This window comes from Nyctereutes procyonoides, unplaced genomic scaffold, assembly GCF_905146905.1.
Source record: "Nyctereutes procyonoides isolate TBG_1078 unplaced genomic scaffold, NYPRO_anot_genome, whole genome shotgun sequence".
Taxonomy (NCBI): Eukaryota; Metazoa; Chordata; class Mammalia; order Carnivora; family Canidae; genus Nyctereutes; species Nyctereutes procyonoides.
In genome coordinates this window covers 23,137-29,136 of record NW_026575119.1, presented here as the reverse complement: position 1 = coordinate 29,136, position 6,000 = coordinate 23,137, and positions in this window count along the sequence as shown.

The following is a 6,000-nucleotide window of genomic DNA, read 5'->3' as shown; positions in this document are numbered from 1 at the left end:
TATATCACTAAGATACAGATTCAATATGGCTGCAAAAAAAGAGTCACATATCTCTCCAGCCAAGATTATGTATCTCAAATTGTAATTGATGGTAGTTCATTTTTATGAGGCTTTAAATTTTGTAAATAGTATTCGATTGAAAATAAGATGATTGCAATGTAGTATAATAATACAGTCACTGATGATAGAACATGAAATCTAACAACAAATTGAAATACTTGGACAAATAACAGAGAACATACAAATACCTTGGCAACAGATATAATTATGATGATAAAATTATGCATCAAACTAATTCTTAAAGGGCAAGTATATATTTGTAAATAGGAAGGCTATGTAATATGCATATATAAGTCTAAGAACATTAAAAAATTCTAAGAGCTACATAAGGCACTAGAATAAAACATAGTTACCAATTAATGAGGGCAAATATTTAATCATATATATGCATAATGCATCAGAGCTTAGTCATGTAGCAATTTTACACAGTACAAAAATGATTAAAGATGAAAGCAGAAAAAACTATGTAGGTAACAGCAATTGTCCAATTGCTGGAATTTCTTCTCATAAACTATTATTACACTTTTATTATACCCAGTTATCTGGGGTCCTATCATATTTTGATGACAGTTTGATGACTACATTATTATACCGGATTCTTTAAATACAAAATGACCATCCCAGTAATTGAGAATTAAAACGTATTTAACAAAAACACAATACACATTTTCGTATCTTGTTTTGCTTCTTCATACCTCCCTCGGGACTATGTGACAATAAAATATTAACATTATCACCATCATACAAGGAATTTAGGTGAGATTTGTTTCATTGAGTCTTGACTTTTGCTTGATTTTTTGTATTAATTAGAACATATTTCCCCCAAGTATAATTAGGATTGATACCATAGTAAAAAGTAACAGAATCTAATGGAAGAGAAAGCCAACAGAGAGGTCCAAAATATATAAAGTTTTATATGTAGAAAATGGCATTTCAAACTCTTAGGGAAAAACAGAATTCATTGGTACCATGTTCAATGTATAATCTCTATCTTAGGTCTATGGTACTTTATTTAGCAGAGTGCCTGGCACATACTCAACAACCAGTAAAAAACATTATTGAGTAACTCAGTGAAGGAAAAAAGTTCAGGAAAAATACTGGTTAGTTTTCAACCCAATATAAATAGAAGACTATAAAGAAAAAAATCAAAATAACAATTTTTAAAAATGGCAATTGTTTTTACCTCACTCAGCTTTATATAAGCTTTATCAAACAAAACAAAAAGACAATCATAAAAAAAAGCAGAAACAAGATATCACGGAAAATTTGGGTAGATACAAATACATAAAAATAAACAAGTCTGTAAAAAAAAGATACAATTAAAAGAAAAATGATAAAATAGGGAAATACATGTCATACGTTATAATAAGAGTTAGAATCTGACAAATTAGAAAAAAATATTCTAAGAGAATTTAGCCAAGGAAATCAATAGGTAAATCACAAAATGCATATAAATGGTCAATAATACCAAAAAATAAGCTTACTAGTAATGAAATAAATGCAAATGAACACCATAATGAAACACCATTTTTTTAAGGTTTTATTTATTTATTTGACAGAGTGAGCAAGAGAGAGAGCGGTGGGATAGAGGGAGAGGGAATTCAGTTCAGGGCTCTATCCCAGGACCCTGGGATCATGACCTGAGCCAAAGGCAGATGCTTAACCCACTGAGCCACCCAGGCACCTCTGAAATGCCATTTTAAACTAAAGAATTGCCAAAGACTAAAATAAAATATAATAAGATGGGACCTCTCCAAAAGGCAATCAGAAAGTGTAGATCAAAAGCTGCAAAAGCATACTATATTTTTACGTATTATTCCATACTTATTTCAAATCAGTTATCAGTTGTACACACTAATACTGATACACAATATAGTTCTATATAATATTTACAATGGAAAAATTGGTGGAAAAATCTAGATGCCTACATCAGATATAACTAATTGCTCCCTGCCTTCTAGTCTCCCCTCCTTCATTTTGTAGTAACACCACCATTCTCCTCCCCAGGTTTTATCAGTTGACATTTTTATAAGGAAGTTAACTTGCCCTTCACATAAAGGGCAAGGACATAGTGCTCATGAAATAATTACAACTACACAAAAAAAGGGCAAGCCCCTTGAAGATGGAAGAGAAATAATACAGAAGAAATCTGGATTTCTAGGGGACCTCACAGAGCAAAGCCACTCATCACAGCCAGGCCACCTGCTTATATCTGTGCTCTATAAAGAGAGAGAAATAAACTTTTTTTTTAATTTTATAAATTAATTTTTATTGGTGTTCAATTTACCAACATACAGAATAACACCCAGTGCTCATCCCGTCAAGTGTCCCCTTCCGTGCCCGTCACCCATTCACCCCCACCCCCCGCCCTCCTCCCCCTCCACCACCCCTAGTTCATTTCCCAGAGTTAGAAGTCTTTATGTTCTGTCTCCCTTTCTGATAGAGAAATAAACTTCTATTGTACTTGAATGACTAAAGGTCTCTTAGACAGCTGCTTGGTCTCTACCCTAATTAATACAATGTCCAACATTATAGGATTACCTAAATAATTTCATTCATTTCATAGAACACTGTTCAGCTACTGAAAATCATATTCCTGCAAAAAAGATAAGAAATGGGAAATGCTCATGGTGTGGAGATTATTTGCTTACCTGTAAAAAGTTGATTAGTAAATAACAGATATAATAAATATATTAATATCCCAATTTAGATATTGAAAAAATATGGGTAAAAGAGAGAAGAGCAAAATATAACAATGGTTCTAACTAGAAGTTTGGGAATATGGATCATTTATTTTCCTAATTTTCCATAATGACTTTGTATTTTAATGGAATGTAATAAAACTGGGAGAAATGTTAAAAAAAATAAAATAAAATTTCTGATGAGGAATTAAAATGCCACAATTGAATGAAGAGGTGCTTATACCTGGATATTTAAAGAGTGGATCCAGAAGCGTGGAATAGTGACATTGAAAAATAATGTGCTTTTTTCATAGTGGGAGCTTAATATAGGTTTATTGAATTGGACCCCAGCAAATATATTTTCCATGAGACCATTTAGTAGTATTTTAATGAACCTTACTAAAATAGCAGGTTAGAGTTTAGCTGTAGTTTTAAAATTTGCCACTATTTACAACATATTCAGCAACAGTTCTAGGGTTTTGCTATGGATCTATTAATTTTTTTCATATTAAATAATTCCAGTAAGTACCTATTTATCCTACTGTATGACTTAAAAGCTGATGTGATGTTCAACAACAAAAGTGCTGTGAGTCATTCAGCTTGTTTGGGCAGAAGATTGAAACTCATTGAATGTAGCCCCTGAAATGGCATCATGGAAAGCTGAACAAGTGAATACAAATGTAAAATAGCAATTCATGCAATTTTGTAGGTGATACAGAATTACAAATTCAAAAATATAGGACAATCTTCTTTTTCATGCTGATTTCTTTACCACTATGCAATATTTTTCTATTTTCTATTTTTTTTTAGTTATTTCAAATACAGGGAAAGGATGGGAAATAGTGGGCATTTTCAGAATTTATGTTTCCATCTAAACTTCCCAACCCAACTGTGTCTACACTTGAAATACATTTTAAAAGTGTCAACCAATGACAGGGAAAATTCTTCTCTGGGGATTCCATTACATTTTAGATGGCCTGATTTTTCAGTGATTTTAAGATGATCACAGGGACTAGCATGAACAAATCCTTACCATCCCAAACACAAGACCAAAGGTAAAGGTCCATATGACTGTCAGTTAAATTTTTAATGAGTCAGTTCAGACAAAGATGGATTTGATGACTATCCCCATGTAGAAACAGTTACAATTAAAGCAGCTCTAAATTTACCAGGGACATTATGTGAATTCAACGGATATGTCTCAAAACATAAAAACATGAAAGCAAATGCCCTGAAGTGGCAGTTTATCTCCTCGTAGAGATAAGGCTCACGGATGATTCCAGCATTCTTCTATTCCCTGTGTCTTATATTTTAGATAAAAGTCGGAGGTGAGACAATACCCCACCTCAATAAGCATGTCTTCCTTTGCCTGATCAATTCTTCAGGTTTCAGGACAAACTTCACTTGCTCACTAAAGCCTCATGACTCCTTACGTCTCCCACTCCACAGTCTGTGTTAGATGTTTTGCTACATGCATCCTTATCACTTTACGTGATTTTATCACAGATTTGGCACTGCCATTTACCCATAACTTCCACTTAATTCCATGGAGAATGGAACTATTTCAATCTTGTTCATTGTTTTATCCACAGAAATTAGCACTGTGCCTGGCAGAAAATAGGCACTCAGTTGTCAGATGACTGAATGATTGAATAATTGAATGAATGAATGAATGAATGAATGAACAGACACCTAATGCCAAAGAAATAAAAGGGTACAGCAGATCTGCCATTTCTTCACCTGCTCTTCTGGGTCAGACCTCAATTTTGCATTTGGGAGGTAGGAAGTGGTTATTTTACCATCTTCTCACTGAACTCCAGGTCTTTCTGAATACCAGTTATTGCTTCTGAAGGCAGAACCCAAACTCTTCTACACTTTCTACATCCCATATCCTTGTCTTGTTTATGACATTTTGAAGAGGAAAAAGACACCGTAGTACTTTTTGCTAATTTTCCAAAGATCCATCAACAACTCCTAGCCCATAAGAAAGGGCTTATTTTCTTTGCCATATGTTGGAGCTCTATCAGCTAAAATCTATGAGAATTGAATGTAGATGAAATATTTCAATATAGCATGCACATAAGAATACATAGTAACATAGCTTACATTATTTTCTCGATGTCAAGATAATATCTATATAGAAGCAAATTTCTACAGATTCAACCTGAAGTAAATTAAGATAAGAATGAGAAGCTAGGTGAACTTAGTTGCAGATCTGAACTGTGACTATTACTATCACTTTTCCCGTTCACCTGCTGGGTTCCCTGAAGTCAGAAAATCTAGTAGAATAAGGAAGATATACTGGGACTCAAACGTCAACAGTTGCCTTTGGCTCAATCACAGGGTTGAGATCATAAATTTGTACTGCTCATCCAATTTCCCCGTTATGAAGTTTACAGACTATTTCTTCTTTATATTCCAAACACTTTGCCACCCAACTGTGGTTCCCATCTGGCTGTAGCTTTCTCTGTATCAGTCCTGATTTTCTGGTTGATGATTCTACTATGGAAATTGTTTTTGAACAAAATGTTACAGAAAACAATCTCAGCTGCTGAAGAAATAGATTCTAAAATATCCTGTTTTAATTCGTCAACCTTAAAAATCTAGAAAAATGGAAGCTTAATTTCCAGTATCAAAGAAAACTTAAGATAATTATATTTTTAAAATAACAATTGAGAAATGTTTAGTGCAAAATCTAGCATAGTTTTTTTTTTTTTTAAGAAGTGGGATAGAGGCAGAAGAATGGCATTTATGCTTGATGTTTAGCGTTAATGGCTTATTGTACTCCTTCACTTGCTGCCCAGTTTCTATCATTCTACCAAGCTGGTGCCATTGAAGAGATGTGAATATTTGCTAACACTGCCAACTTAAGTATGCATATTTTAATGATGGTTTTAGAATATACTTAAAAGAGGCCCCAAAGAGAAATATCTTATTACATTCTACTTGAGACAGTTGAAAACTCCAAATATATTGGAACTTTATTGGTAGCAAAATCTCTTTAAAAAATGAGGCCATGTCTGCACATGTAATAAGAGGAAATTTGAGACAATTATCCAGATATTTCAGGATAAAAGAAATATCTTAGCCCTCAAAAGTCTACCCGCTAAAGCAAATGCTTGCTTTTCTTTGTCTCTCTTTTTTTTCCAATTTTCTTTTTCTTTCTGCGGGTATGAAGCATAGAGATAATCACGGCAAGTTCCTATTTCAGTAAATCTGTGCTAAAACAAACATAAATGCCTGATATTTCAAGTCCTCT